The following is an 11,042-nucleotide window of genomic DNA, read 5'->3' on the forward strand; positions in this document are numbered from 1 at the left end:
TATAACTGATTAAGAGTTAATATCCAAATATACAACTCGTTAGCAAACTCTTACAACTCAATAGCAGGAAAACAAACAATCCAATTTAAAAATGGGCAGAGGGCTTCCCTGGTGGCGCAGTGGTTGAGAATCTGCCTGCTAATGCAGGGGACACAGGTTCGAGCCCTGGTCTGGGAAGATCCCACATGCCGCGGAGCAACTAGGCCCGTGAGCCACAACTACTGAGCCTGCACGTCTGGAGCCTGTGCTCCGCAACAAGAGAGGCCACGATAATGAGAGGCCCGCGCACCGCGATGAAGAGTGGCCCCCACTTGCCACAACTAGAGAAAGCCCTCGCACAGAAACGAAGACCCAACACAGCCAAATAAATAAATAAATAAATAAACAATAATTAAAAAAAAAAAATGGGCAGAGGACCTGCATAGACATTTTTCCAAAGAAGACATACAGATGGCCAACAGGCACATGAAAAGATTCTCAATATCACTAATCAGGGAAATGCAAATCAAAACCACAACGAGATATCACCCACACCTCTTAGAATGGCTATTATCAAAAAGACAAGAAACAACAAGTATTGGCAAGAATGTGGAGAAAAAGGAACCTTCCTGCACTGTTGGTGGGGATGTAAACTGGTACAGCCACTATGGAAAATAGTACAGAGGTTCCTCAAAAAATTAAAAATAGAACTGCCATACCATCTAGCAATCCTACCTCTGGGTATATACGTGAAGGAAATAAAATCAGTATCTCAAAGATATCTGCACCTCCATGTTCAGTGAAGCACTATTCCAAGACACTGAAACAACCTATGTTATCATGGATGGAAGAATGGATGTATACACACACACATACACAATGGAATATTATTCAGCTTAAAAAAGAATGAATTCTTCCCATTGGTGATAACATGGATGGACCTGAACAGCATTATGCTAAGTGAAATAAGGCAGACGGAGAAAGACCAACATTCAAATGTGAAATCTAAAAAAAACTGTCAAACGCATAGAAACAGAAAGTAGAATGGTGGTTGCCAGGTGCTGGGGGGTGGAGGAAATTGAAAGATGTTGGTCAAAGTGTACAAACTTCCAGTTATAAGGTAAATAAGTTCTGAGGATTAACTGTACAGCATGGTGACTATAGTGTATTATCTACTTGAAAGTTGCTAAGAGAGTAGATCTTATAGGTTCTCATCATACAGAAAATAATTGTAATTCTGTGAGATGATGAATGTGTTGACTAACCTTATTGTGGCAATCATTTCACAATATATGTGTATCAAATCATCATGTTGTACACCTTAAACTTACATAATACTATATTTCAATTATATTTCAATAATGGTGGGGGGGGGGGAAAGCCACTCTACTAGGATACATTCATTGACATTATTAAGCAATATTTTAGAATGAGAAGAAATATGGACTTAGAAAAATATTGAATGATTGTTGCTATAATTATTCTATGTATTTTAAAATGCTCTTTTCTAGGCATATTGTTGCTCAGGGATTCTTTCCAACACATATGTCAAAGCAGAGACCTGAGGGTGACAAGAAGGCAAAACCATTTAATATTATAATTAATATTGGACTGCTGACTTCTGAAACTCTTCCTGAGAGTAAGAAAAATAGACCCCTAACTTGTTTAAATAAATGTCATTTCTGGACCTTGTTACCAGCACCTGAATATAGTTCCAATTGCTACAGTTCTAAAAGTCTTTCTTAATTCAAAATTATTGTGCATTGGAGTGAGTAACTGATTTAATGTCTCGAGGCAGGAAAAAGTAAATAATGAATTGGAAGACTTCGTTGCCAGAAAAGAAAGATGCCTTTAAAGCAGATCTACAGTAGGGCTAAAAGGTCAAAGCTGTGCCCTATAAAAGCTCCCACTGGCCAAGTTGTGAAACACTGAAAAAGAGAGTAATAATTACAATTATTTGGAACTTGTTTTATCTGTGAAAAGCCTTGGGTCTATAATGATACTTGCCAATGGAAAAGTTAATTTAAAATGTACAAAAGTTAATTATAAATATAAAAGAAGATGACAAACAGAAGAATATGCTTAAATACAATGGCAACCTATTCAGAATTTCTTATTTTTTAAATTTTCTTTTCATTTTAGTTATGGGTTGCTACATAGATTGTATCTCCATTAAGTAAGGAAAACTGGCCATTAGGAACTGTAGGAAAGATACATAATTCTCTGAAGTTAGGCACTGTATTAAAATCAGGACAAATAAGCAGCACTGGTGTTCAGACACAACGACCTGACAAATGAGGATACAGCGATGAGTTCCAAGATGATAGATTAGCTGAAAATCCAGAGACAGGAACTGATCACATAGACACAATGTGTGCTCTTCTTGGAGCAGACACATTTACATAAACCTAATATCTAATAATAAATTCCTGTAAGGTATTATGAAGTAACTTCAAAACTGAGGAAGAATACTCTCAGATCAAGACTTGTTAGGCATGTAAGTAGAGGGAGACACACAATCTGAGATCAGGTGTGGATTTGGAAATTCCAATTGAATTACCAATGAATATTAACTCTACAAGGGACCCAGCCAGTAAATTTTGGCTTAGGTGTGAATCCCTTTCAAAGATAAAATTATAGCCCATGTCTTGGCCAGAATTAGCAACTGTGGTTGATCTGACATTGCACTGTTTCTCTTGGGGATCTACTAGTATTTCTGTAATCTCAAGTAGAATTACACATGTATAGTATTAATAAAGAAATAGGACAAGTCTTCAATGTTGGTATTTTAATATTGGTTTCAGTGTATAAATAGTAATAAGTTTTATCATCATAGTAAAAATTTATATATGACAAATGTATTAGAAAGAGTTGAGAATCTTTGACATACTGGACTTACTGTATAGATACATTTAAGAGCATTTGACTAAGTCTGTAATCAACATTTAAATGTGTAGCAATACTTAGTGTATTTATTTTAATATTATTTGTGCCAGAATATTTAAACATTTTTTAATCGATTCATGGAAGTATAACTTTATTGAGTATCAGAAAATAGTGGTAAATATTTCTCTCCATACACAAATGACCTTCTGTTAGCAACATTCCCTGCAACACTGTGTAAGGCCCATAATATTCTCTAAAGGCCAAACTCCATAAGAAATTATCACTTCCAGAACAATGTACACACAAAATTTCATTAGTAGCCATTCATATTCAAATTTGAAATAATGATGATGAAACCAGCATCAGTTGTACAAATGATACACACTCAAAACAAAGGAAAACTACACCATGAAAAAAAGCATTCAAAAAAGTATTTTCACCATCTTAAAGAAATAAGTGGTAGGGACCTACAAGATGGTGGAGGAGTAAGACGTGGAGATCACCTTCCTCCCCACAAATACATCAAAAATACTTCTACAAGTGGAACAACTCCTACAGAACACCTACGGAACACTGGCAGAAGACCTCAGACCTCCCAAAAGGCAAGAAATTCCCCACGTACCTGGGTAGGGCAAAAGAAAAAAGAAAAAACAGACAAAAGAACAGGGATGGGACCTGCACCAGTGGGAGGGAGCTGTGAAGGAGGAAAGGTTTCCACACACTAGGAAGCCCCTTCACTGGCGGAGATGGGGGTTGGGCGGGGGGAACCTTCGGAGCGAAGGAGGAGAGCGCAGCAACAGGGGTGCAGAGGGCAAAGTGGAGAGATTCCCACACAGAGGATCGGCGCCAACCAGCACTCACCAGCCTGAGAGGCTTGTCGGATCACACGCCGGGGCAGGTGGGGGCTGGGAGCTGAGGCTCAGGCTTCAGAGGTCAGATCCCAGAGAGAGCACTGGGGCTGGCTGTGTGAACACAGCCTGAGCGGGCTAGTGCACCATAGCTAGCCAGGAGGGAGTCCGGGAAAATGTCTGGACCTGCCAAAGAGGCAAGAGACCATTGTTTTGGGGTGTGAGAGGAGAGAGGATTCCTTCCCTGTGTCCCCACAGAGGGCAGAGCACCACCTAAGTGAGCTCCAGAGATGGGTGTGAGCCACGGCTATCAGCTTGGACCCCAGAGACGGGCATGAAACGCTAATGCTGCTGCTGCTGCCACCCACTTTTATTCAATATAGTTTTGGAAGTCCTAGCCACGGCAATCAGAGAAGAAAAAGAAATAAAAGAATCCAAATTGGAAAAGAAGAAGTAAAACTGTCACTGTTTGCAGATGACATGATACTATACATAGAAAATCCTAAAGATGCTACCAGAAAACTACTAGAGCTAATCAATGAATTTGGTAAAGCAGCAGGATACAAAATTAATGCACAGAAATATCTTGCATTCCTATACACTAATGATGAAATATCTGAAAGAGAAATTAAGAAGCACTCCCATTTACCATTGCAACAAAAAGAATAAAATACCTAGAAATAAACCTACCTAAAGAGACAAAAGACCTGTATGCAGAAAACTATAAGACACTGATGAAAGAAATTAAAGATGATACAAACCTATGGGGAGAGATACCGTGTACTTGGATAGGAAGAATCAACATTGTGAAAATGACTATACTACCCAAAGCAATCTACAGATTCAACGCAATCCCTATCAAACTACCAAGGGCATTTTTCACAGAACTAGAACAAAAAATTTCACAATTTGTATGGAAACACAAGAGACGCCAAATTGCCAAAGCAACCTTGAGAAAGAAAAACGGAGCTGGAAGAATCAGGCTCCTGGACTTCGGAATATACTACAAAGGTAAAGTAATCAAGACAGTATGTTACTGGCACAAAAAACAGAAATATAGATCAATGGAACAGTATAGAAAGCCAAGAGATAGACTCATGCACATATGGTCACCTTATCTTTGATAAAGGAGGCAAGAATATGCAAGGGAGAAAAGACAGCCTCTTCAATAAGTGGTGCTGGGAAAACTGCACAGCTATATATAAAAGAATAAAATTAGAACACTTCCTAACACCATACACAAAAATAAACTCAAAACGGATTAAAGACTTAAATGTAAGGCCAGACACGATAAAACTCTTAGAGTAAAACATAGGAAGAACACTCTATGACATAAATCACAGCAAGATCCTTTTTGACCCACCTCCTAGAGAAATGGAAATAAAAACAAAAATAAAGATATGGGACCTAATGAAACTTAAAAGCTTTTGCACAGCAAAGGAAACCATAAACAAGATGAAAAGACAACCCTCAGAATGGGAAAAAATATTTGCAAATGAAGCAACTGACAAAGGATTAATCTCCAAAATATACAAGCAGCTCATGCAGTTCAATATTAATAAAAACAAACAACCCAATCTAAAACAGGCAGAAGACTTAAACAGACATTTCTCCAAAGTAGATATATAGATTTCCAACAAACACATGAAAGGATGCTCAACATCACTAATCATTAGAGGAATGCAAATCAAAACCACAATGAGGTATCATCTCTCACTGGTCAGAATGGCCATCATCAAAAAATCTACAAACAATAAATGCTGGAGAGGGTGTGGAGAAAAGGGAACCCTCTTGCACTGCTGGTGGGAATGTAAATTGATACAGCCACTATGGAGAACAGTATGGAGGTTCCTTAAAAAACTAAAAATAGAACTACCATATGACCCAGTAATCCCACTACTGGGCATATACCCTGAGAAAACCATAATTCAAAAAGAGACATGTACCACAGTGTTCATTGTAGCACTATTTACCATAGCCAGGACATGGAAGCAACCTAAGGGTCCATCAACAGATGAATGGATAAAGAAGTTGTGGCACATATATACAATGGAATATTACTCAGCCATAAAAAGAAACAAAATTGAGTTATTTGTAGTGAGGTGGACGGACCTAGAGTCTGTCATACAGAGTCAAGTAAGTCAGAAAGAGAAAAACAAATACCACATGCTAACACATGTATATGGAATCTAAAAAAAAAAAAATGGTTCTGATGAACCTAGGTACAGGACAGGAATAAAAATGCAGACGTAGAGAATGTACTTGAGGACATGGGAAGGGGGAAGGGTAAGCTTGGACGAGGTGAGAGTGTAGAATTGACATATATACACTACCAAATGTAAAATAGATAGCTAGTGGGAAGCAGCCGCATAGCACAGGGAGATCAGTTCAGTGCTTTGTGACCACCTAGAGGGGTGGGATAGGGAGTGTGGGAGGGAGATGCAAGAGGGAGGGGATATGGGGATATATGTATACATATAGCTGATTCACTTTGTTATACAGCAGAAACTAACACAACATTATAAAGCAACTATACTCCAATAAGGATGTTAAAAAAAAAAGAGGTCAGCAGGGACTCTAATAAATTCATTTACTACAAAAAAGAAAAAAGAGGAAACAAGTGACATGGTTATTTTTCTTTTTCTTAAAAACAACACAGAACCATTTAATGTTCTGTGCAAATGCTTTAAAGAACATAATAAAAACATAACATTATAAATCAACTATGCCCCCACATAAAATAAAAAATTAAATTAAAAATAAATAAAACATGCTACAGAGAAGAAGAACATAATAAAGACTTCAGTACAGAGAAGGAAACAAATTATGAGTTGCTAGGGCTCCAGGAAGCCAAGGAAGAATATAAAACAATTCAGAGATTAAAGACAAATTAGAATAAACACAAATGGAAGAGGCACTTGAATGAAAACATAATGAAGAACGTGGCTAGCAGGCATGAGATTATTACCAAAACAAAACTGAAAAGATCAGACCTGAAGAATAATGAAGGATTATGGAAATGAGAAATATGGAATAAAAATTAAACTTAAAAAGTATTTAAATGTAAAACAGAAGTTTTCAATGAAATAAAGATTTTAATATGTACACCAAAAGGGCACACTGTCTCTAGAAAAACTGAAATGAAATGCTTAATGCCGAGGCATATTGTGGTAAACCACTGAACATTAAATGTATTAAAACTATATAAATGGACATTGGCAGAGGCAGAGCAAGTCGTGTAGAAGGTGATGGAAAGTACAGTTGACTCTTGAAAAATGGGGACGGGTTGGGGGCAACCTCCCATCGTTGACCCCCCCCACCAGTCAAAAATCCACCTATAACTTTACGATCAGCCTTCCATATACTGGTTCTGCATCCTTGGGTTCAACCAACTGCGGATGGGGTAGTACCATATTTATTGAAAACCATCTGCATGTGAGTGGTCCCGTGCAGTTCAAACTCATGTTGCTCAAGGGTCAACTGGGGACTTCCCTGGTGGCGCAGTGGTTGGGACTCCACGCTCCCCATGCCGGGGGCCTGGGTTCAATCCCTGGTCAGGGAACTAGATCCCACATGCATGTTGCAATTAAGAGTTCTCATGCCACAGCTAGGGAGCCCGCATGTCTCAACTAAGGAGCCCGCGAGCCACAACTAAGACCTGACACGACCAAATAAATAAATATTTTTTTAAAAAAAAGGGTCAACTGTACATTGACTTCAGCCTTCTACAAATCAACATCAGCTGAAGATTATGCAGCAAAGTTATGCCATAGTGAGGGAGAAACCATGTTTCAAGAATTTTATACCCAGCCAAGTATCTCTTCAAGTGAAAAGACAATAGAAAATACTCTTAAGGCAAGCAGTGCGCTGGGCAGTCCCGCGGCTCCGTCTCCTGCTACAACGGTGTGTGGACGGAACAGACCCAGGGGCGCCCCTCGCTCCCGCCTCCGACCCCCTCCAACCTGTGTTCCACTCGCAACCTTCGGAACCAGCTGCTCAGCTGTCCTCGGCCACCGGGACCGCCAGCACCATATTTTGAGCTTAATGCCATATTACCGATCCACCACGAGCTCCCAGATTCGTCAGAATGATTCCGCCGAGGGGGAGGCCGCCGTCAACCGCCTGGTCAACATGCACCTGCGGGCCTCGCGCACCTACCTCTCTCTGGGCTCCTAGTTCCACCGCCACGACGCGGCTCTGGAGGGCCTGGGCCGCTTTCTCCGCGAAGTGCCCGAGGGGAAGTGTGAGGGCGCCCAGCGCCTCTTGAAAATGCAAAAACAGCGCGGCAGCCGCGCCCTCTTCCAGGACGTGCAGAAGCGTCTCAGGATGAGTGGGGTGAAACCCAGGACGCTGTGGAAGCCGCCATTATCATGGAGAAGAACCTGAACCAGGCCCCTGTGGACCTGCACGCCCTGGGCTCTGCCCGCGCAGACCCCCGCCTCTGTGACTTTCTGGAGAGCCGCCTCCTAGATGAGCAGGTGAAACTCATCCAGAAGATGCGCGATCACCTGACCAACCTCCGCAGGCCGGCTGGTCCCCAGGTGGGGCTGGGCGAGTCCCCCGTCGAAAGGCTCACCCTCCAGCACGACTAGGAGCCTCCGGAGCCCAGCGGCCTTTGAGGAGCCCCTCTGGCGTCAGGGCTCCTGCCTGAAGCCCCTCTCTGCAGCCACTAGGCAGCTTTTTAACCACCCTGGAGCGCTCTCCCAGGCCTTGGACCAAATGGAAACAATAAAGCTTTTTGCAGCAAAGAAAGAAAGAAAAGAAAGTACTCTAAGGCATATAATACCAAGAAAATACAGCTTCCCTCTCACAAATTAAACTCACAAACAAATACTACCTGATCATGAAATACAACTAATTAGTTGTGTGATTTAAAATAAGGAAATCAGGAATGACGGAAACGATGATAAGCAATGAATCAGTTTAAATTTACTGAATTGATCCTATTGTAAGTTTAGAGTTCGAAAAGAGTACATAAATATGATAAAACTTGACAATAGTAAAATTATTATAAGTGAATAAAAGCTGAGGATGGAGAAGGTAAAGTTGGAATAAGTGGCTGAGTGCCAATTTTCTCAAGTTTCCCAGGAAGGTGTCAAAATGTATCATGTAGATTTGAAACATAAACATGTATTGACACCAAAATGGCTCCAAATTCTTTATGTTTTTGAGAGTCTATTTTTACATTTAGTCGTATCATTTAGATTTTGCAAATAAACATTTATGTGAAGTGCTGCTATTCCATGTTTCCCTTGTTTATTTTGTTTTCACAAAAGTAAATTACTTTCTAATTTAAAAAGAGCACATAGAGTATGATTCTATTTTTGTAAAATGAGTAGAATTTTTGAGTATTTTAATTTTTATAAATGAACATGTTTCAATTTTTAATAAACCATACTGTCATTATTTTTTATTAAAGATACTTAAAAATGTTTACATTTACAGATGTCTGGTAAGGACTACCAGACACCAAGGAGACACAAATAAAATGACAGGGTTGGATATGGCTAATCATAGTGTATCATTTGTAATTTAGAAGCCTGCATTAGGAATCACATTATATTTATGGAGACCTCACCAATCTTCGTCATTCTTTCATATTGCGTTCACATAGACCAGACCTAACTGATTCTTAAGGAATAAGTGAGCAGTTGTGCTCTGCAACCACCAAGCTTCCAATTAAGGAAGTCCAATTAAAAGCTCATTTCTGTAATTGAGCAGAGATGTAATCAAGCTTAAAGAGAAGCAGAAGAACAAGATGCATGCAGTTTATTTAGGGGAATGGGCATAATGATTCTGAACTTTAATAATTTTAAAATGATATCTATGCTTCCATAAAGTGCATTAAATTTCTCCTCTGTTGTCTTTAAGATCAATAGCTAAAATAAAGCCACCATGCCAGCATATTGGGAACAGCTAAAATTCAAAATATGAATAAGGTTTAGAAGCATGCAGGATTACAGACCAAAAACAGGCTTTTAAGCTCCTTGCTTCCAAAATGGTTATAAAGCACACATGCACAGGAAAGGTGTATGTTATCTTCATGCTCCACAGATTAGGATATCCAAACCCTAAACAAATGTAGAATTTTCTAGCACTCCTTAGTGAGATTATATCTAAATGAAATCACTGTTACTGTTTATTTAACTGAATTCTACATCTTTACTGAAGTTACCTTTCAATTTAAAAAAAAAAAAACTGGTTTGATTTTGATGGAAATTGTAATACGCTTAATTTATTGAAAAGGTTATATTTCTTAATAACACAATTGAAATCAATGCTATCAGGGGGACAGTAGTATTCATTTTGCCACAATATTGTGGGAATGAAACTAAACACATCTAGCATATTTATATACCAAGTAATATTCTGCATATTATTTCTTATAAACCTTTCAATAAAAAAGCTCATATTGTCTTTCTAGTGAAAATTTGAAATGTTTATCCAAACTAAATCAACAAATAAAATCTATTAAGCTTATTTTGTTTTAAGATATTATTGTGCTACCTTACCCAACCAAGAATAGGAAATACAAATTACATACTATACTTTTGAAATGCAAAGTCTGACTCCTTAAGGAAGTGTTTTAAATTATTGCATGCTAATTTCAAAGGGATATTTTTTCCCAAATTTTGATATTTATAATTAATCAAAATACTTCAATCATTTTTTGTTTGGGGGAAGGGAGTTCAAAATGTGTAGAAAAAATATATTACTTCCTTTCCCTAAATCCTAAAAGTAGTTATTTGTATATCCAGTCCAGTTAGAAAAATCAGTAGATAGTAATACTTCAGAAGTGTTGGTTTAGAACTTCATGAAAATTCCCCTAATAACAGTCACATTCTCTGTGGTCTAACATCTTATCCTTATAGTTAATCTTCACCTTCAATCCAGAGCATGAAAAGATTATATAAACATCTGTCCTGTTTTCTTTATCCCTACTGCTACAAAATATTTTAAAATTACATCTGTTTGTCATAGTTCCAGTGTGAAAAACTTAAATTTCCACAGATGAACTTAAATTGCTTCAATGGCACTACAAAAAACTAAGAATTAATAAAGTACAAAATAGAAATAAATTGTTTCTTTGCTCCCTCACTAAAACCTTTAAGGTTTGGTGTTGAAAGCTTTATAAATTTATGCTCTTGACAAAAGAAAATTAAGAAAGGGTACTGTGGAATTCTAAGTAACGTTTATTCTTAATTGCTTGTTATACAAGCCAATGGTAAAGACATACATCTTACCAGAAATGTCATAAAGCATAATTTCATTACTATTTTCATATATGTGAAAGCAACTAAGGGAGGAGAAAAGTACGGTTGATTCTGG

General features: G+C 38.4%; 1 pseudogene; it reads left to right on the forward strand.

Moving 5' to 3' along the window:
* Positions 1 to 7,499: 7,499 nt before the first annotated feature.
* LOC114237611 (ferritin light chain-like) lies at positions 7,500 to 8,305 on the forward strand (annotated as a pseudogene).
* Positions 8,306 to 11,042: the final 2,737 nt, after the last annotated feature.

The sequence above is a fragment of the Balaenoptera acutorostrata genome, chromosome X (genome assembly GCF_949987535.1).
Source record: "Balaenoptera acutorostrata chromosome X, mBalAcu1.1, whole genome shotgun sequence".
Classification (NCBI taxonomy): Eukaryota; Metazoa; Chordata; class Mammalia; order Artiodactyla; family Balaenopteridae; genus Balaenoptera; species Balaenoptera acutorostrata.